Source organism: Hirundo rustica, chromosome 12 (assembly GCF_015227805.2).
Source record: "Hirundo rustica isolate bHirRus1 chromosome 12, bHirRus1.pri.v3, whole genome shotgun sequence".
NCBI classification, from domain to species: domain Eukaryota; kingdom Metazoa; phylum Chordata; class Aves; order Passeriformes; family Hirundinidae; genus Hirundo; species Hirundo rustica.
This window is the reverse complement of record NC_053461.1, coordinates 5,738,137-5,760,899: the sequence shown is the minus strand read 5'-3', so window position 1 is coordinate 5,760,899 and position 22,763 is coordinate 5,738,137. Positions and strand designations below refer to the sequence as shown.

The 22,763-nt window shown below is 45.2% G+C and overlaps 1 protein-coding gene across 2 annotated transcripts in view; it reads right to left on the bottom strand.

Moving 5' to 3' along the window:
• Positions 1-22,763, bottom strand: part of LOC120758508 (high mobility group protein HMG-I/HMG-Y-like) — a 53,680-nt gene that overhangs the window by 9,044 nt on the left and 21,873 nt on the right. The window contains exon 2 of one of the 2 annotated variants that reach the window (XM_040076826.1): positions 21,697-21,802. The exons of the other annotated variant lie outside the window; for it this stretch is intronic. The gene's annotated coding sequence lies outside the window, so the exon portion shown is untranslated. The remainder of the gene's footprint in view (positions 1-21,696; positions 21,803-22,763) is intronic. 2 annotated transcript variants of the gene reach the window in all.

Genomic DNA, 22,763 nt, shown 5'->3' with positions numbered 1-22,763 from the left:
CAGGCATGAACTATGCTAGTATCTGCATCTACCTTTCCCTGCTTAATCTGAACTAAAAAAAAGATGTCTGCAGCTCTCTAAGCTCCACTCTCTGGATGCTTCCTCTGCACAAAGAGGAAGAAGGTGGGAGATAAAGTGGTGGTGCTGAGTTATAAATGCACCATTCAAGAGTAAAGCTTCCTTTGGAGCTCTTATATTGTCAAATACCAACTCTACCCCTGAGATCAAAATCTACAGCTAAGAGAGCCTTGCATGAGGATGCTCGAGAGACCAAGTCCCAGGGTACAAACTGTAAGAAGTCTGGCTCCGGAGCCAGACAAACCTCAAGAGTTTGTTCTTAGTCACTGATTGAACAGGCACTGTCTGGAGAGACGGCCTGACCCCATCCAGTGCACTCAGCCCTTGGTCCTACATGAGGCTCACTGTTTTCTACAGGATAACACAAGCCCCTAGACCTGGATTTTGCCTGGATCTTGAGCACTAGCTTGTCTGCTGGAAGTCTGAATCAGCAGGCTTGTCAGCCCTGGCCCCAAGCTCTGCTCAGTGCCTGCTGTGGTTGGAATGAGCCCTCATCCAAATTGTTTGCTCTAAGAAATAACCAAGATAACGAGCTGTCCAGAGTACGTAGGAAACCAGTGACCTTCCCTGCCTCTGCTTGAGGTTTCTTCTCTGGTTTGCCTGCCAGAGAAGGTGGAGGTGTGACTGCGAGCCTGGACACCCTCACATCCCAAAGCAGCAGGAGAAAGAGAGACTTTGACCAGAACCTCGGCAGAGACCTGAGTCCCAGGCACATTAGGAGAGGTGGGGGTCACTGAAGTTTTGTTTGCATGCGAGTCAAAACCTAGCCAAGGATCCAAGCTCAGTCCACTTACAGCACCTCCAGACCTTGGCTTTCCTTCTTGCATGCAAGGGAGGGCTCAAGAAGATGGGAGAGGATGAGGAGGCTGAGCTCAGCTGGACAGAGGGCAGCAGTGCTGGCTGAATTCTTTTGTCAGTAGCTCTTATTGCAAAATACACAGCTGAGCACAGTGCAGTTAGGAAAGCAGCATCATTTATTGCTTAGGCAAGCAGGACTATCTAGATGAATCATGCATTTCTACCTTCCCTGCAAAACCATCACCTGAGAATTTTTTTTTTTGGCAACTCTTCACTTTACCTGTTCAATGTCTTTTTTTCCACCTGTTAAATGAAAGATAACAGCAAGCTTAAAGATCTCCTTTCCCCATCAGCCTTGAGCACTGCTGAGTCCCCAGGCCCTCCCAGCAGGCTCTACCTGAGGCAATAAAGGCAGTACTACCTAAGGGCACAGCTGAACCACAGAGTGTGACTTTTTTGCCTCAAAATAATGCTGGAGGGCAGCAGCTGGGCTCAGTTCTAGTTCATGCATGAGCGGCCCTACGGAGAGAGCTCCCTGGATGCCAGTTTGTGCACACTATTGGGCCCCAGCTCACAGGTGCTGCTGCACACTCAGCTTTTCTATCAAACCCTCTGATCAGAGGGTGATGGAAAGACTACAGCTCAGGTATCTGAGTTCAAGCTGCATCTGGAGGAGAGGCAGTTACAGAAAAAAATGTTTCTTTCTACTTGCAAGCCATGCACAGTTGCCACCAAATCCCTGAGAGACAAGCATGAAACACCTGCAGTCTCTTTCAGAGAAGAGCTGTGCTTTTACACACACAGTTTTGTAGTCTGATCAGATGTTCAAGTTCCAAAGATGAGAGGACCTTAACTGAGGATGACAACAAATATTTTGCCCTTTGACCAGCTAAAGTTCCTTGAAGCCTGCATTTTTCTGGTCAGAATTGGGGCTCAGCATGGGCAGGTGCCAGCATCTGGAGCTGGCTGAGGTAGAGGGGGTCATTGAGGCTCTGGACTGCCTTAGGAGGAGAAAACCCTAGTGCCTCTTCCCAAAGTGGGGGGTCTAAGCCAGGCCCAGCTCACGTCACACACATCTACTCCTGGATCCGCCCAATGTGCTGCAAAGCTGGCTTGGAGCCTCCAGAGCCTGAGCCTTCCCTCAGCTACCAGTGCAAAGGGAACAGATATGACCACAGGAATGGACAAGTGTGAAAGTGCTGCCCAAGCCAGATCCCTGGGCAGAGATTACAGCAGCTTATCTAGGGGAGGCTATGCTGATAGGGTGGAGGTAAGCATTCCCATTCAGTCTCAGCTTGCATTCTCTGCTTAGACATGCAGACTCTGACAGTGTCACTGACAGATACAGCAAGGAAACTTCCAACCTTCACTCCATATCCTAACTCAAAGTGTGCAGTCGTGACAGACACTGAAGCCATTGCTCTTACTGACACAACCTCTCTCAAGAGTTCACTGTAACTGACACCTGCATGGAATACAAATTTTGCATGTCATTATTCAAGTGGGAGTGACTGCAGTGCACATTTTCCCCCAGATGCAAAGAAAGTCAGTCCTTGCATGATTTTTTTTTGCTAAACTAATAAATACACTCTACAATGCCTTTAACATATCTTTAACATATCTGGCCAGCTTTCTACATAGGCAGGACTGCAGACAAATGCCAGAGTTGCTTTGGACACCTCTCTTCTACCTTCCCATCACCTGCCAAAGGCACATCCTTCTTGAAGCCTGATGTGAAAAGAAAAACACACAAGCAAAACTATACAAGCATCAGCCCTTAGGGCTTTTGTCAACTTTGTGACTCAAGCAAGATGCAGACAAATGAAAAGCACCCACTGCAATTTTACTTCAAATTTCTCAACAACTTTCCATGTATACGTATAAACCCCCAAACCAATAGTGAGTTGCACTGTACACCCAAAAACCAAGTGTACCTTCCAGGGGCACTGCATTCCCTGCAGGGAGTGCAGCCAGCAGGGCTGAAGCTCAGGCCTGTACCGTGTCCACAAGGGCACAAGATCTGAAAAACCTATCCAAATGTTTGTGGGCCTTAGATGACCTCGATGTCAGCCATATACACAGCTCTGCAAAAGGCACAGGGATGTGAATGCATACTTCTGGCAGTACTGAGACCTCTGTGCTGCAGAAGCGTCACTTAAAGCCTCATGTCCCAAATGCATTCTCAGGCACCTGGCAGAGGGCAGGGAATCCTCACAGCCATAGTGCTTTACACCTGATTTAAGTCCTAAGCTGTACCAAGCCAATTTTTCTCACATCACAAATTCTCAGGAAAGAAAAGCTCCTCCTGGGGGCAGTGCAGTTGTAGCCTAACACAGAGTACTGAACAGTGCCCCTGAGGTACTTTTCCCTTTCCACAGACCACAGAGGAAGCCTTGGGGATGAGGCAGCTGACTTGGGCAGCTAAATCAAATGGCAGAACCCCTCCCTGTTTGTTTCCTCAGGGAGGTTAGATTTTAGGCTACGTCCTTGGGACAGACATTGTATGACACAGGGATGCTTGAGAGACCACACTAAACTCCCCAAACCACCCATGATCCACTGCCAGAAACGCTTCTCTGGCTGCAGTGCTCACTCACAAAATAAAAGCTTACAAAGCCTTTTACAAAGGAGTAACAGGAGTGTGATCTGCATTATAGCCTTAACTCCAGCACTGTGCCTATAATAACAGAAAATATATCTCCCAAGCACAACTCCCACTTAGCAGCCCAGCACCATTGTGCTGCTGTCATGTGTGACAGCAAACCAGAGGAGCTTCACTGACACCAACATGTTCACTCTTTGTTCCCTCTGGTAAAAAGCAGAGGGAAAAATTTGGCCCAAGCCCTGCATCAAGCAGAGGAGGATAAAAGACTTTGTTAGTCAAGACATCTAAAGAAGAGGACTAGGAAGGCCAGGCAGGGAGAAAACTCTCATTCCAACAACTGCAGCAATAACGATTTGCACTTGTATTACGAGAAATTACTTTCACCTTCCGAGAAATCAAATGCTCACATCTTTTCAGATCTCACAGTAGATCAAGATATAACACAGCTCGTTGTGGTTCCCCATGGACACTTCTAGCAGAAAAGCAGGCTAGCCAAGCACTGGAACAGCTCCCTTGGGAAAGTACAGTGGCAGTAATACTCTGGCAAATGTGCCCTTTCTGCCAGACTTGTCTGTTAAAAGAGGAACTTACAGGCTACTAAATCAAGTTTGTGGCAACAGAAAGTAACTGCCATGTCTCATAAATCATTTCTCAAAATCATAACTAACCTCTCTAGGTGATTTCCCTGACTACCATGAGTGACTAAGTCTAAAGCTTCTTTGATCTTGTGCTTAAGTCTTCTAGTTCCTTGCCTGTTAAGCTTTTTTAAGTTAGCAATTTATTGTCACTTGTTCTTGCATCACCAAGTTCTTCAGCAGCAACATTTCTCTCTCCTCATTTTTAAACTCCACCAGATTACACATCTCCCTCTTCTTGCCTAGCTGAATAAACCAGCACTTTTGTTTCTTAGATGTGATCATATCTCCTGGTCATTTTGGTTGCCTTCTACACCTGTCCCAAGATGATCTCAACACTTTGAGTATGATAAAGGCTCTTACTCTCAAAACTATTCTCAGTGAGGACAGCTTGACTAACTTAACTTCACATGAATCTGAGAAGCATGGGCTAAGCAACACTTTAGGGGGAAAATTCAGTTCTTGTGTAATGCTAATAGCACTGGCTTCCAAAATGATTCAACCAGCAACCTATTCCACCACCTCCAGCATATCCTGACTGATAAAATACCCAGGTCAGAAAACAAACTTAAATAAGTTTACAGAGGACAAAAGATACAGGAACCATACAGGCTTCCATGCTTCACATCAGTTCTAGGCTTGCTCAAGGTCTGAATGAGAGTTTCTGTAGCTCAATAGAGTTACATTTCCACCTTTGTTATAGACTCCTCTGTGCCACCCTAATCAAAGCGCTCTTGTATGTCTCAGCTCCCCATGCACAAACGGGTGCTGAGCTCCCTGGGGATGGGGCTGAGGGCAGAGCCTGAGCGAGGCAAGCCAAGGCCATCCTGCCTGGGCCTGTTCTGACACAGCCAGCAAAGGAGGGACAGGAGCTCATGGACAAAAAAGCTATCTATCAGAAAACAGGGCCAGGAGCTTTTTTTTTTTAACATTAGAGACATGCACAGCTACACAGGAAAAGGGCTGATGATTACTGAGTTTCCAGCAATGATGTGGACATCAGTAGGCTCTGTTTCCTCTTTCTCAGCTCCTCAGTGCCCAGCATCAGCACAACATCAGGGCACTGCAAGAGCTCTCTTGAATGAGCCTTGCTTGATGCACTGCCTGCCAGCTTCTCTTTGTCCAGATACCTAAGTCAATTATTGCTCTGAGAGGCACCTTGTTCACTCTAATCCATACCACTAATCACAGAAATACCACCATGGTTCTGCTGTAGTTAGCCTAAAGTATTCCCAGTTCTTCCTCAGAAAAGTGAGCCTTGGCATTTGCCTGTGCAATGAGTCAAGCCACATATGCAGTCCTGGCTGTGCTGTGTCCACATGCACAGGATTTTCCACGAAGGTTGCCACAGAATTCCACAGTGAAGGGTTCAACCTCAATCCTACCTCAGCATCATCAGCTTCCAAGCCCTATCAAAGCCCCAGGCTTCTTATGGTCAGAGCAGGCAAACCAAGGAGGCAGTTAATGATCCCAGGAAGCCATGGAAAAGCACAGTGGGGACAATCAAGATCAGAAAGGAAGAGAGATGTGGAATCTCTTCCCAACTCTGAACTTGGCAAGTCGTGTAATCTATCTACATTTCACATTTTCTCTCCATAAGATTATGGAATAGCACTGAAGTATTAACACTTCCCTCAGCCTGGGATGGAGGGATTGAGGATTAAGTAATGCCTTTTTGCAGAGTGACACTAAGAACCCCTTTTTGCAGTGACAGTAAGAGCAGCAGAGAACAGAGCAAGGCATCAGAGGAATGCACAGCAGCCTCCCCCATGTCGTGCTTGGGAGCACAAAGGAGAGGCGGTGGCAAGTGAAGAAATACAGCTCAGGATTAGCTACATCCTGCTGAGCAGCAGAACACACCCTCATCCTCCTTCCCCAGGAAGCTGAAGGCTCGTGGGAGCAGTTTGGCCCAAAGCTGTCAGGTGCAGTTCCCTGCCCTGGGGGCACAAAGCATTTGAGTGGGAGCTGGGTTCCCCAGAGCCACACAGCACTTCCCACCCACTCCCAAACCCCAGCACGCAGGGCACGGCTCAGCTCACTGGCTCTAGCCAAGGAAACCCTTGTACCAGACCCAGGATCCCAAGTCTTGGGGCCTGAAACACCTTTCATTCATACTTGGGACATTTCCAGCATTTCTCCCCAAATTATCAGTGAGATAATCAGTGAAACTCCTGTAGACTCTCTAGCATTACACATTATGAGCCTGTTAGAATCCTCCTTCAGGGAATCTGTCCAAAGACCCAAATTTTTCTGAAGGACTCTTATCTTAAAAGTCTCTGTCCAGACACTTTCATCAAAAAGCAACCACCCCAAGCACTGCAGAGTTAAGTTGGTGGAGAAAAACCCAACAGTATTTACAGAACAATAACAGGAAAAGTAGAAATCTGTGTTTACTAAGAATTTAAAAATCACTGTTACTTAATTTGAGATACCATCAAGCCTTTTTCCTCTATAGAATATCTTGTACAGCTCAACCACTGACACCTACAAAGCACTGTCCACTTGTGCAAAGCCAGGAAATGGCTCTCTGCACCTCCTGCCAAGGATTGGCTTTGCGGCACCTGGCACAGGGACACACGAGGCAGCAAGTTCTGTACCTTACGCTGCTTGAAAGTAGGTTTTCTCAATTACCAACCTCCATTTCATTAATCCCCACACCTTGATAAGCCCAGGCACCCTGCAGATGGGCTCTGCATACGCATTTTGGGTGACGCAGTAAGAAAGGAACGAGATTTACCTGTTGAGAAGTTGGGCAGCACCGCTTGACTGGGCCCCAGCAGAGCTAGCAGTGAAGGCAGGAGACAAGGAGAGGTATCCAGCAGCTGGGAGGCCCCTGCACTGGCAAGAGGCAGCTAGCCAAGGTCTCTGCACACACTCATCTCAGGAGCCTTACACCGAGCCCAGCGCCGTGGGTTGCGCTCCCGGTTTGTGATATGGAAACAGCGCGAGCGCTGCCGGAGATCTCCTTCTGATGGCAGCTCTGAGCAGTGACTGCAAGCGAAACCCAGCTCCCCTAGACCCGCCTGGAATCACACACCGAACACAAGAACCAAAACCAAGAAAAATCCCCAGCCCGACCGCTCACACCAGCCAGCTTCTACGTACTGGCCCGATTACTGAAAACAAGGCCAGTTTCCAAATGTGAAATGAATGATCTGAAAAAAGGGGACAGATCATTCACGTACTTCCCTCTTTACAAATGCCAGAGAGAACCATGCTGACCTGTTTTATGAGAGAAACAAAACCAAACCAAAACAAAAACCCCAAATGGGCAGCCCCAGGAAGGCTTGTGATGATAAAGTGGTTATTAATCTGAGTGCAAAATGTGCTCAGGGCATTTACTTTAAGCCACAAATGAAAATGGGAAGCTGAGCTCAGTTGAGCATAAACGTATTTAGAAAGGAGATGTTGCATGGCTCTAAGTCATATTTTGTATTAATTTTGTGAACAACCATTAGATCTCACAAAAGTACTCAAAAGTATTTTACAAAGGAAAACACAGACTTTTCATGACTTGCCTTGACGTATTTGAGATGCCTGTATTGGGGGTTTTTGGGCAAATCACCATTAGCAAAACCATAGACTTAAAATATCTCAATCTGTACCTGCACAAAATCCATTGCAGTATCTTAGAGACAAAACCTGAGGCTTTTCTTTATGTCAAGTAGTAAATTGCTTACAGTGACAGTACCGCTGAATAAATTGAAGACCAACGTTTTTCCTCCGAGTCAGCCATACAAAAGGTTTGCATCACTTGAGCTCCTCAGTAACTTCTCTAAATCTAAATACAGCGCCTAAGCCATTTACTGCAGTCTGGAACAATACCGTTTCTTGATGTTATAGACAGGGAATGAACTTGTGGCTAAAGCTGTTCACAGCAGCTCTGAAGTGTGTCCAGTCCCTGGGGCTGCCACGTGCCCCCCCTGTGACCTCAGGATCAGCGCCTTTTCTCTGCACTCCCATTTCCCACATGTAAAGCGAGGATAACGAACCAGGTGACAAACAGTATTTTCTTTGGGAAAAGATTAATTTTCCACCATGTGATTTAATGTCTTAGGCAAAGTGGCTCAAGATTTTGTTCGGAGCTCCAAACCACTAATCAAGCAAAATCAAGATGAAATGCTAAGAGAGCCCCCTCTGATCACCCCTGCAAAAATGTCTAATCCAAAAATCATTAAATAGTGTATGAAATCAAGTACCTGAAAATTATTATCTGTTAATTTAAATGCATATAATGTAATTTATCAGATATCATCCTGCGTCTGCACTACTATTCCATATGAAAATATGCAAACTTTTTCATTTTTAATGACTTTTTAAAAAGTTTTTTTTAAATATCACTAGAGACAAAGCTATAAGCATGCTGTAGGAACATAGCGCAATCATAATGACTGAGTCAGAACTTGAATTGTTACACTTTGTACGAAATTAAGAAATCTGCATTTCATACAAATACCTCCCAGCAACTCAATATTAAACTTGATTCTACAACACTAAACCAGAGACGGTTGACAGTCCTTAAATGCTAAAGAACATTATTAATATTCTAGAAATTAAACTCCCAGTTAGGGAATGTCAGATACAGAATTGGAACATGGAGTCCTATTTAATCTTTATCGGGCACATATTGGAGAACAGTGTCTTTAATTTAATATCCACACTTCATAATTTCTTAAGTATTTAAGGCTAAGAGAAATGATTTGATCATTCTGTATATAAATGACTGACACTTCATCATTATTCTTGGACTGAGCCCAAAAATCTCACACTTGACAGAACCATCAGTCCCAGAAAATGTGTTCCTGAAGACAATCACAGAATCATTAAGATTTGAAAATACCTCTAAGATCCTAAAATCCAACATTTGAACAAATACCTCCATGTCAGCTGAACCATGGCACCAAGTGCCACATGCAGTTGTTTCCTGCACACCTCCAGGCATGGTGACCCCACCACCTCCCTGGGCAGTCCCTTTCCAATGCCTAACAACCCTTGCTGTGAAGAAATTCTTGCTGATGTCCAACCTTAAACTCCTCTGGCACAGCTTGAGGCCATTTCCTCTTATCCTACCCCTGGTTATCTGGGAGAAGAGGCCAAGCTGGCTACCACCTCCTTTCAGGGAGTGGCAAAGAATGAAGTCTCAAGGGATGGAGAATGTACCATACCCTTGGACAGGTGTTCCAGTGGCCAATCCCTCTAAACAGAGTGCCTAATTTACAGTTCCATTTGTGCTTTCAGATTGCAGGTGCTGGTTCCTGTCATACTTATCTCAGAAAAGCACCCAGCTTCCCCTGCTCAGTTACCAAGTTCACTCAAACTGCTCTTCTGAAATCATCTCCAAATGTTAGTACCTTTAGGGAGAGGGGTACCAAAGCAGTGTGACCACTGCAGGAGCAGCCTTGAGCCCTGTTAAACCTCTGCTGTGGTTTTACCGCCACAGATCACAGGAGTCCTTTAAGAACACGAAATGATGATTTCATTTCACAAGCCATCCCTTCCATCCAGTAAACACTGCTGTTTCTTTTCATTCTTTGGCCAGTTCTTCGTTGCTCTGTGCTACCCCCTGTACCTGTCCCAGAGCACCCTGGAGAAGAACAGTTCTCCTGCTATGGAGATGAGCAGCTCCTGGCTAAGGGCTGAAGCTGAATTGCTCCCTCCCCTTTTGGAGGTCCCATGAAGGAAGAACAAGCATGACCTAGACCAATCAGTAGAAAAGCAGCAGCAGCCAAATCTAGAGTACAAGGATTCCTTAGACAGCATGGGGTCAAATTAGCACAATTTGAGAGACCTGCCAAGACACTCATATTCCCAGAGAATTTCACGTATTTGCAGCAAGACTCGACCTGCACAAGGGCTAGGTTGTGCCTACAACACACTTACTAGCTTCCTTTAGGAAGCATCCAGATTTTACCACAATGCAGTGCAAGTCTCTGCCTGTACTCCTATTCCTTATCTTCACTCTTCCAGAAACCAGAGCGGTCACTGTGGCACAGTGTGAGATATACAGGCTAACACCAACTGTAGATTCATTTGTGCATAATCCCTTTCTGTTAGACAGGTGTGTATAAAAAGCTTCATTCACTGCTATCCTGATCTTGTCAGAACCTCTCATGTGCACAAACCCATATCTCCTAAGTGGAAGGAAAGCTGGATTCATAGTAATTGTTCTGTATGTGCTTATTATTCAGTCTGTATTAATGAATATTTTAACTGGAGATTAGGCTGAGCTGTGATTTCCACTAGATAAGAAATAGATTTGCCATGCTCTATTTTACCATTGTAATGGAAGTGTGCCCCACAATACTATACTTCTTAATTCTTTCATTCAAACTCTCTGGATGACACAGGGTTACAAAAGTCTCACTTTGAGAAAGTTGTGGACTTGCTGGAAGGCCTCAAAGAAAAAAAAAAAAAAGAAAAATCAGAGGCTTAGAAAACATAGCCTGTGAGGAAAAATTGAGAAACTGGGTTGTTAAACCTTGAGATAGGAGAGCAGAAAGGACATGATAATGACTTTCCAATACACAGAGTAGTACAGCATCTAGGAAAGTACTAATATGTGAATAAGATAAAGAATAAGTTTAAATTTTAAATGCAGAAATTAAGTTGAACACTGAGGAAAGTCTAATGACTTAACAGTCAGGACAGAAAAGCAGTGGAATAAGTTACGAGTTTGTGGTGCCTCTTCCCATGGAGAAACTACAAATGGGTCACACACACACACGGACTGGCACAGACAGTAATAATAATTCCCTGAGAAATGAAGTGCCTGGCAACTCCTCTCTTCTGTGACATGAAGTTTATAACTAAGTTCCAGTTAAGTATGTTTATACATAATTATCTATGAAAGGGCCAGAACAGGTGACTCCTGGGGACCAGAATGAATTCTCACTTGTCCTCCATGGCTGCAAAATCTCCTGAACCGGTTTGGTATTACTTGAAGCTTTAGAATCCAGCTGGTTCTACACCTACAAAGCTTGTGATTCATACTGGGAAAGTTAAAGAATATTTCATAATTTCAGACCCCAAATTCTGTCAATTTATTACAGGAGGTGATAGAATTTGATTCTTGCAATGGGAAGAATAATCTTGCCAAAGTAATGCCATAAGCACTGTCAGCTGCTAAGAAGGGTGACCTTTTTGTACCTTTATAGCAAGAGACAGTTACTGTTCCTGACAATGTGCAGACAAGGAAGGTGGGACAACTGAGAATGTGAAGAGGGAACAGTTTTGCTGCAGGCAAGAAAGGTGCAGCTAGAATTAGAAAGAGCTCACACTTTGGTCGATAAAGCCATGTGCAGACATTGTGAAAAATGGCTTGGGGATGGACTTGAAGGACCTTTGTAACACAAAATGAACCTTCCACCAGCAGATAGCTGGGTTTGAAGGAGGACTAGATGGGAAACTGAAGACTGGGGGTTGGTGTACATATGGAGGAAGATGAGTATTTCTGAGGGAAACAGTTCAGGCCCATGACTGTCCCTTAGGTTAGCCCAAGGGAGGGGAAGAACAGCACGCAAAGGAGGTGTGTGGGTATTTAAAGGTGCAATGTAGTGCATACCATGATTTGACAACATGTATCCATGTGCAGCTTCAAGACACCAGTAGCTGAATCCTCCTTACAAGCGTGAAAGGGACAGTGAAAAGGGAAAGCTCACATACACTCCTAAATTCTACCAAATTTCTTATGATCAGGCTGAAGATCTTTGGAATGATGTCTGCAAAGAGCCACTGAGCAAATGGATGGCTCAGCTGCAGAGACAGAGCCTGGTTTACAGCACAGGGAAAACCCACAGGCTATGCCCCTGGCAAGGTGGCTGCTGCTTACTGTTCTTTCCCATTCAATCTACAACAAACTACTTCAGAGGGAAGCCTTCCCTTCCCTGGAGCAGATCAACAGGCTTGTATATTAAGCTAAAAAAACATTGAAACACCTCAGAATTAAGGTATGAGACCTATTAGTAATGCCAAATGACCAAGTTATGAGGATGCCAGGAGAAGTGACTAGGAATTTTAGTCTCAGTACAAGCACTGTGGGTGCAGAAAGCACTCTCCAACAGAGGTATGGTCACAGTACAGCCCTGGCATTGCTGCCACAGGTACAAGAAAGCAGAGCCCTGAGTACCTGAATTTGTGTTGTCTATACCTGAGATGATTTGTAACATACTGTTTGGATAAAATTTCAGAACACAGCATATTATCTACATGTGTCCTGTTCTTACCTCTCTAGTTCCCTGTTCCTTGAGGAAAGACGTGACATTAACACACAACTGGAAAAGAACACTCGTCAAAAAATTCTGTCAAAAGGCTATTGGAGAGAAGAGGGAAGGCAAACTATCATATAACCGAAATATAAGTGTCTGGAGTGTACTCCTGCTCCTTTACCAGGCACAACCCAAACCCCGTGAAGACATCGGACATCCCTCCACTAACTTCAAGGAGATGCTCTTCCAACCGCTCCCCAAGGACGCTGCGCTCTGTGTCACCACACAGCGGCACTCTGCGCACACATTTCCCAGAGGAAAACCGGCCGGATTGTTCCCCACTACCAAGACACCCACGAGCATTTATGCTCATTGATGAGCAGGCAGGGCTTTCAGAAACCACCAGGCACTGAAACACAACGTGGAACGCGCAGAGATGGTCAAGCACCTGCTTTGACAGCACAAGCATTAGCTAATTACGAGCTGTTAGAAACCAAACACTAGGAAAATCTGATTTTAAAACTGCTGGGAAATCTATTTTTAGGATCTTTTTCCCTTCTACCTTCTTTTCTGCACGCTTCAATTGCACTTCAACATGTTGGCAATACCATTTTGAGTTCTCAGGTACTTCACACCACTTCCCTCTTCCATAACTCCAGCAGCACCACTCTAAACTCCGGCAGATCATGTATTCTCCATAACTTCCTCAGAGGGAAAAGCCCCTAAGACTCCCAAGCAGATACATCTCCACCGAAACACTTCTCTGCTAGACACACGTGGATTTATTAACGGTGACAATAATAGTGTGCTGATAGGATTGTGCCAGAGAAACAGGACTGAGTAAGGGGGAGTGACAGAAAAGTAGACACAAGTTTGAAAAGAGCGGTTTATACAGGCTTTCCTGGTAAGAGCTGATTTTTCTCCTTAAGTCCAGGGGCAAATGCAAGACTTAACCTTTATGACCTAAATATTACACACACCTTGCACAGAGACAAGGTGCAGAGCTCAAATCTGTAATGATACACATAAAAGAAAGGAAGCCTACACAACAGGAAAAGTCCTCAACCCTCCCAAAGTGACCTTTGGATGGGGCCACATGCTAACGTAGGTGGGAGCTGGCCTGCTAGTGATAAAACAAACACTTTCCCCCAGGTTCTTTAAGCCATAGATTGATGGGGATTTGCAGATATCAAATTCAGTATATTTAGCATCCAGTAAGACTACACAGCTGCTCTGAAGTCCACATTGAGCCCTGCCCCTTTTAACTCCCCATTCTCACTTTCCTCCCTTACCCAGCTCTTATGGAAGGCCCTGGGTTATGGGGACAGAGATGACACAGGGCAGTCTGTAAACAACGGTGCAAGCCTGGCAATCCAACATGCAACACCTTCAAACCAAGAGAGAGATCTCCAGAATGGGCCTTATCAATTTCCAGATCTTTCTAGCCAGTCTCCACTTTTGCAGCTGCCAGTTGTGATGAGCCAGGCCAGCTGCCAGTTACCCAAGCAGAAGAACCTCAGATGCCTACAGAGATCAAAAAGATTATCATGCATGTATGGCATGAACACCAGTGAGTGATTCATCTGGGCGAGGAAACTCCCTCCACTGCCAAACCTCTACTCGGATGCTGGGCCAGAGTAACAAATGCATAAATTATCACACAAGATTTTACCTAGGGGGACTTTGTCTTCCCTTTTCAGCGAAGGAATTCAGATGGGAAAGCAGTATTCCTCAGGAGAGATGATTCTGCTGTACATGAGGAAAATCGCCCTACACCAGAAGAGGTAAGAACACTCATGATGGTTTGAGCCAAGGCTTTCTTTGGAAGCCCCTTGTTCTTGTGCAGGGGAAGGCAGTAACAGCTCCTCCACCTTTGCTATACTTCTCACACATCTCCTCCAAGCTGAGGACAACTCCTCATTCAGTCCTATACAGAAGCTGTTATTGGAATTTTCCCACGTCAAGGATACTCCTTGAGTATAAAAAAAGCAGAATCAAGCTGAATATTAAAGGTGAAAGCACATCAGGTTTTTTTTAGTTAAAACAAACAAGGCAACCAAAACAAGACTAAAACCAAACACCACCTCTCTCTCCAGAACTGTGCAACAGTGTTTTCCTGGTTTGGTCTTTCTTAAGATTTTTTTTTTCTTAACTTCTAGTATTTGATTTGTCTTTCTCTTAAGCACAACCAGATTTTTTCAGAATGTTATATGACATACTCCCAAGATCTTTGTCAACTCCAAGCCCATGATTTTAGATACACAACAATCTCTATTTCTCCGCATACCTCGTTTCACATTTATTTACCTGAAATTTCATCCACCATTTCACTGGCCAGCCGTTCAGTCTCAGGATTTTATTCAACAATACTTCACTGTTAACTATCACCTTCACTGTCTTGAAAAAATTTATTTTAACAAGTTAGTTTGAAGTCTCACTCCCCCTGTTTTCAATGGTCATTCCTGAATAGATTCACCAGTAGAAACTCCAGCATTGAACAGTAAAACTCCAGGGCAGCATTCTCCCACCTTGTTTCCTATCTCTTTGCCAATTATTTGTACATCTCAGGACCTTCTCCCCTTTGCAGTGTCCCCCTTAATGTGTTCCCATTAAGGTATTCTGAGCTTTGTCAAAAGCCTTACAGAAATCTAGTGCCAGCTCTTTCACTCTCACCTACTTTCTTTTCAAAGAACTCCAAGAGGTTTGCAAGACAAACATCCTGCCTTCATATAAACCACACTGACTTTTCCCAAACTGACTGTGTTTATCTCATTGTCAAACATATTTTTGTCTATTACAGCTTTTACTGGTTTATGTACTACAGATGCCAGGCTTACAAGCTCCTGGTTTCCTGAATTCTCCCAAACCTTTTTTTAAAGATTAATGTTATATTTACCCACTCTCCATGCTTCAGGTGCCAAGAAATTTTTAAAAGCAACGTTACACACTGCCTTTGGCAATACAGCTATTTCATACTTGAATTCCTCAGACCTCAGGTGAAGCCTCCCAGTCCTGGCAATCTGTTAGCATTCACAGCTGCTCAAATATTGGATTCTGGATCCAAATCAGAAGCCTGTTTTGCCAGCATTTTACGTTCTGTGACGAAGTGGGGGAGCAAGAAGGTGCTATCAACACCCTCAGGAAGCAGCCAGTGGGAGGTCAGAACGAAAGGAGCCCTCGTGAGAGCGGGGCCATAAAGCCCCCCACACCTCCCCCTACACAAAACACATGCCCTGTGTGGGAGGGTGGCACTCAGCACAGATGCAAGAGGAACGGTGATCACTGCACTCGAGGCCCAGCAGTGCAATTCCACGGCACCTGCCCAGTCCTGACCCACAACAGGCCTCGTGTTCCTCCATCACAGAGCAGCAGCAGTCACAACAGGGCCGTGTTTTCAAGACATCTAACTGCCCAGCCATTTGGCCAAATGAAGCATGTTAGTGGGTGGCTATCCAGAAACAGACACATTGTCACCCCCCTCAACCCTGACTGAGAATGCATCAGACAGCAGGGCCCTGGCGTGGTCTCTGCCAGCCACCACACCAAGGTGCTAAAACACATGGATAAAGGTAACATGTTTAATGAAAGAGAAGGGAGAGGTCAAAGGTTGCGTTTATTAAGTATTCCCGTTATTAAGAGCTGAAAGAGGAGGTGTCACTCCACTGAAAAAATGCAGACGGGGAAGGTGACTTAAACTTGTGTGCCAAGACAGTTGGGGCAGAAGCTGTGACTTGTCCTCTCACCCCCTCAATCACCCCCAGATAGAGCCATGATCAGGACAGAGAGCAGCACAGTCAAATGGTACAAACACAGCCCATTACCTTTAAGCAGACATTTCATAAATGGGATAGAATAAGGTAAAAAAATAAAAAGTCCCACTGTACTGCACTCCTCTGCCATGAGTGGCACCCCCAGCCTTGCTGACCTCCCAGGAACACACAGCTGCTTGGGGTTCAAGTCCTCACTTCACACCCCAAGACTTCCAGGGTGAGTCTCCTGGGCTGCACAGAATAAGCAGGGGAAGGCACAGAGCAAGTGCAAGGCACACGCAGAAGGATGCACAATAGGTTCTAACTCACACCTCAAAATAGATGTTGTTCTTTGGTTATACTCATGCGTGTTGCAAATTCGGGTGCCAAAAGATGGCTGCAGTTACAGCATTTACTTCTATTTCAGCCTGACTGAAAACCCAGTAAAACCTCCAGGCTGTATGAAGACAATTTCAGCCACACACCTCGAGCTTGGAAAGGAACAGACTTGAGGAGCTGCAGTGTCAAACGAGATTGAGCCCAGGTCTCTGCACTGTAATTTACTCTGCCATCTGCCCAGGGCATTCCCACAGGCTGCTGCCTTTGCCCAAGTGCAGGTCACCCCTGAGAGAAGGGACCTCTCCTGCTGCAGGAGGCCCCTGCATCCAGCTACTCCACTTCCAGACCTCTGTAAGACTGCCCCAGCTCCCATCCCTGTCTTCATTCCTAGCGTACTTTATGAATTCTCCACAAGCCTTTCCTTTTTCACACCAGAGGCTCTGAGAATTCATCCTTCTTCCAGAGGAGTCTATTTGCCCCACCTCTCCAACACGTGCACTTCACATGTATCCTTTTATTCCTCTGTCTAACCACACTTTGTTTCCCCCGTTTTTTTACCGCGGCTTTGATTTCCTCTCTTCCCAAGGACTTCACATGCCATGCATTTCATTGTTTTTAATCTCACTGACAGGATTACAACTGCTGGGAAAGTCATGCCTCTTTTTCCTCTTCTGATCTTAAACAAAATCAGTGGCTTTCTATCCAGAAATCAGTCCTGAATATTACAGCTGATCAGATGCAGCAGCCTGCATCCACAGCACTGGCACCTTGTCACAGGCGGATAATGCAGAGACAGGCAAGTTCTTACTCTTTCACCTTGCTTCTCTAATGGGCAGATCAAAAACACTAAGTGTGTGACAGAAATGAAAATAAAGTATCTGGGCTCCTCAAGGTGTATTCATTAACCAGTTGCTAGATTTGCCAGGGATTTCAAGTGGCTTGGGGTTTGAGATACAGCCTTTGAATTTTGATAACAGCGGTGCCATTTCAATCGAGGTAGAATTCCAATTCCATAGATATGAAAAGCGTTCATTAAGAAGAAAAGGGAAGGGAACTAAAAGAACAATCCTGCAGAAAAATCAATCTATTTTGAAACATCAGCTCAGCCACAGCAGGAAATGAAGTCCTCAGTCTGTTATCCAGCTTTGGACTCTACTATCCTGGGAAGAAAGGAGAGGCCAAGGCATGGAGAACCAGGACCTCTGTATGCTTTACGTACCCATGGATTAGAGTTTAAAATAAAGTAGTTCTGGTTTTGGAAAGTCTCTAGCAACAAGATTGAATAAAAAAACCTAGTTTTGCACACTGCTTGAAAGCTGAGGAAAACAGACAAACATGTTTGACAAACCAACCTGTTTTCCTTACAATTATCACCAGCTCCTGGGAAGTTTCTGCTGGATTTATTAGAAAGCTAGCAGTATCTGGCTCCTTGCAATCAAGTTCATCTCTTACTTTTGCAGTATTCACCTGGCTAACCTGGGCAGCTTTTAAAGCCTGATGCCTGCTATCCAACAGGCCACCAGGAGACAGGAAAGGTTCAGTTAAAGGAGAGGTGATCAAACAGGGAGGGCCAGAGGGGAGCTGACAAGCACCAGGCATGCACGTGGGAGCCCATCTAAAATTCCAAACCCTCTTCCAAAGGAAATCAGATGGAGCTCAGGCTTAGCATTCATTTGCAGGGAACAATTTGCTTTTCTAATCTGGCCCTCCATTCCTATAGTACACCTGTGACGTGATATCCTCCTCTTCATCTGTCTCTCATTCCTGATCCAAGCCTTCCTTCTGCCCACACAATGCTGCACCATCCCACCTTCCCTCCTGGCTCCTACCTGTGCCCAGCGAGCCCAGGCACAGGCACTTGCTGTGACTTCTCATTACTGCTCAGAATTTTCCATTGCCCTGTGCAGCCCTCATGGTTATTATACTCTCATCGCCTGGGCAAGTGAGCTCAATCCTCGCTTTTCTGGTTTGCTATTGTCTGTTTATTAGATGGGCCCTTTGTGAACTCAGCAGTTCACACTCTCCTGTGGTGCCAAGTGTAAAATTAATATTGACTAAAAAATCTGGCCACTTCTCTCCGGCCAGAAAGGAGACATTTCAAATTAATGGGAATGTTAGAGTGTTTCCCACCCACTGCCATCCTTTCTGAACCCTCCACCTCTCGCTGCTCATTACTAAATGTGCCTTGTGTGTTCTGAGTGAGTGGGTGCCTCCCACAGCCAGCCCAGTGCCCACAGGTCTCCTCACAGGCAGCCTGCAGAAGTGGTGGTGTGTCAAACAGCTGCCTGGTCCTGCTCACTCGTTTAGAGGCAGGCAAAGCCACTGCCTCTTCCCTTATGGAATGTCCCAACAGCCTAACTGGGTTTGGCTGGCACCCAGGGACATAGCCCAAGCCCTACAGTCCACCTTGCTGCTGCTGAGCTCCCAGGCTGAGCTGGCACTAATGTCTTGGAGCATGGAGATGGTTCTGTCTCCGCAGCTTCATTTCAGCTCTCTGGCCAAGAGGTGACTGCCAGTGACTGAGGGGACAATCACTGACAGATCTGGTAGGTTATTTACCCCTACACAGCAGTAGCTACCTGGTCCACAGCTGAGACCACAAGCTTTTTTGCTAAGTATCACCAAATAGCCCCTAAAGAGACAATAATAACTTCTGCTAGCTCAGGAATTTCTGGGAGGAGAAATTCCCTATCAGCCAAGCACGGGCTGTGACTCACAGTGGGGACACCCATGCCAAGAAGTCCAGTTCCTACATCTCTCTCCAGACACTGGCCTGTTTCCACAGGGAAGTGCCCGGATTTTCTAACTGGTGTATCCCCCACAGGCAGCTATGGCTAAGTAGTAGATTTGGGGTTTCTACTTGTGGCTCAAAATCCCCCAAGGAGGTCAAGAAACAGTCCAGGGAGGAGGATTAGAGAGATGCTGAACATGCAGCTGTGACTTCAGGCAAGCAGAATCTAGCACTTGCATCCCCCCTTGAACATCCTAGCCCTTCATAGCCAAGAGCTCTTTGCCAGCCTCCTAAAACAAATGTACAGTGCAATTATACCAATGTAACACCATTACCATTATTACCTCTGTGCACCTGCATGGCAAATGCAAGAACAGAGAGTCTGGACTTTATTAATTTCATCTCTTCAGGTTGCGTTGCCAACACGAATCAGTTGAGAAACCCTGAACAACAAACAAACAATTGATTTGTTCCCATTTTCCTCACTTTCATTACCTGTCCCTACCCACACCATGCCTGCTACAGAAGACTCTGGTATCACTGCTCTTACTTTCAAAATAATGATAGTACTGAATGAACTTCTGTTCTCCAGTGCAACCAAACTAATGACAGAGGTCTGATATGAGTATCTCCTGGTCACCTTGGACACACTGCAGACTTCTGGCCCTGTCATAAATGAAGGAATGGTAGAATATTATTGCACCCAGGAGAGAAGCAAGGCAGAGCAGTGCTTGTCACATCACATGCCACTGGATGACCAGTAACTGAGCTCCCACCTCCAGCCATGACAGATAAAGAATTTCCTTTTTTAAACAGAAAGAACACATGGTCTCTAAGGCTTCACCTGTGGACACTTAAAATAATTGGACGTGGACAGATTAAAGACAAATGGCAGTTGCTCAGATGAATATAGTGCACTATATGGAGCTATGAAAACTGCCAAAAGCACTTGATTTTCAGATTATACCAGCCATAAAAAATATGGATCACAGAACACTGTCAGGAGAGGACAGCAAATGCTTTCCAAATGAAGTATCGAATCAGGCACTAACAAAACTGTGCACCTGCTAAGCAGGGCCATGTGCAGTGAACCCCATGCCCAGCATGGCCGAGCTGCAGGTGTACAACACAGCTCACACACAGACAGCACGAGGCTTTGCAGCAGCACACATCCACATGGCATTCTGTCCTTCCCTTCCTACAAAGGTGGAAAATTTCCAAGTGCGCAATTGAGTTCAGTTTTCCTCACACCACTAATAACAGGCAAGTTCAACAGTGACAGGTTTTGAAATCCTCATCCTCTGGCTCACAGGAGGATCTATTTTAGTGAAGGCACAGAGGGATAAAAGCCTTCACGTCCTATGAAGAATTTCACTTTACTAAACCAAAAATTAAAAACCTTGTCCTCAGAAAAAAATAGCAGGTTCTTCTTTATCTTGCAAGATCTTGACAAAAAAGGAAAAACCATGCACTCCAAGCTCTCTACCTCATTAAGATAAATCAGCTTAGGAGGTATATTCTTCTCCTGTGCAGTCCTGTACAACCTACAAATCATATTGTCAGATTGGTGGCAGAACAGATGAGGACAGGCTGGCAACAGCTACCCAGGGTGCAGCCCCTTGTGGGACAAGCAAATCAGCCCTGCTGCACACCTGACAAAAACCTTTCCTTGGGGCTTCATGTCTGTGCTTAAAATATAAGGAAAGTGCAGCTTTGAGAAGACAGGCCCAGCCCCCAGCTAGAAAAAAAACATGTATATCAGTCTTCACATTAAATGTGTGAGTAGTCTCCAGGAGCATCAATCAGAGCAGGAGTGGGAGCTCCTGAAACATGGCTGAAACATGCTGTTTGTATTGAAATATACCTTACAATATAACAATTTTCCTTCTTCAGATGAAGCCAGAAAGGTGAGGAACATAGTACCTGTGCTTGGTATGACTATCTCCACTTAATATCAACAGCTGAGACTTCGTATTATTTCATTTGCTAACTGATACTTGTCTCAGTTTTTCACGAAATGGCCACAATGAACATTATTATTGTGCTATTTGTCTAATAAAAACGTAAAAGGCATGTTTTACTTAGCAGTTGTTTATGACTGATGAAGATAAACTTCAATAACCACTCAGTAATGATTACAGCGTGTTAGAGTTTAAATCTCTAGCTTACAATAACCTTTAAAACCAAATTGTTTTCCTTTGCATTGCCACAGGGCAGAGTAAAGGAGGTTAAGATACCTTAATTGCATTTCCACTCCTAGCATGTTTTTAAATCACGCTTGGACTACTGTTCTGGAGTTTCTAAGGCTTCAATTGAAAGGATGTCATCTGAAGTGCAAAAACAGGAAAAAACACCAACCAAAGTAACCAAGAAAACATAAGCATTTCCTGCAATTAGATCTCAGACAACTGGGACATGTCTGACACTCAGCAATGATGCAGTGCAGAGCCATGGGATTAAACATCCACACAGCAAAGAACAGACTATCTCAGCTCATCCAGAAAGGTATGCCAGGTCATTCCACATCCAAATGGATCCAGGCCCCAGAAGACCTCACCTTCACAGTCTTGCTTCCAGTTGTGAATGATTCTTCAGTAGCTCAGACATTTCTGTACTGCAACAGTGTTGATACCATGCACTGCACATGCACTCACACCTTCTCCCTGTGGAGTCACCAACCAGCCAAATTTTACAGGCAATTAAAAGCTGCATTTTACAATGGGGGCAGGGATAAGGAGAGGCAGAGCAAAGTGCTCCTCTGACTCTCTGTAGAGTTCTTGACACAGCAAGATTGTGTCAGATACACTGAGCTCTAAGTGACTCCTAACAAAGTTTTGTGTGTTAATTCAGAGAGCAGAAGTTCATCTGGATGCCACTGGCTAGAGGTAGATTGTTGCCACGTATTATTTGGTTTCGTATTGTATTTCATTTTTTTACTGGGTCTTGTAATGGTTTCTTCTGTACTCCCCTGTTCCCCTGGAAAATGTATCATCCGGAGGTTTGTCCCTGACCCTTTTCCCCACCCATTCTCCCATACTGGAATGTAATCCAACTCTGTTCCACTCCCACCTTATCCATGATTGGGAAGTGGCTTGTCCCCACCTCTAGCCCCTTCCCTGGATATAAGCCCAGGCTAGAGAACCAGCTTCTTCTCCTGGCTCAGGGACAGGGAAGGGGCTGCTGCCCAGGCTGGGGCAGGACCACAGAAGAAAGACTGACTAAAGCCCTGATTCCCCCCTGGATCAAGTGCAGACCTTCCTTTGCCATCAACAGGAACCTGATCTCTCTCTAAAGGAAAAGGTTCACAGCCTCTCCTGGGTTTTTGGGGCCCTGAAGAAAAATCCTTCCAACTGTGTTTTCTCTCTCGAGCTAGCCAAGGCAAGAACAGCGCCGGAGGGCTCTGTGAGAGAGACTAGCCACAGTAGATGACAGCATTTTTTGTTCTCTAAATGGGAGCAGTTGCTTCAAGCACAGGGACACTGTATTTGCAAGTCTGTTTCTCACCACAGCTTTAATAAAACGCATGGAAGTCCAGCACTCAATTTGTGGGAAATTGTTTGAAAGCTATTCTCTACCTCCCAGGCTCACATGTGATGTGGCTAGGATCTACAACCTCAGTTAACT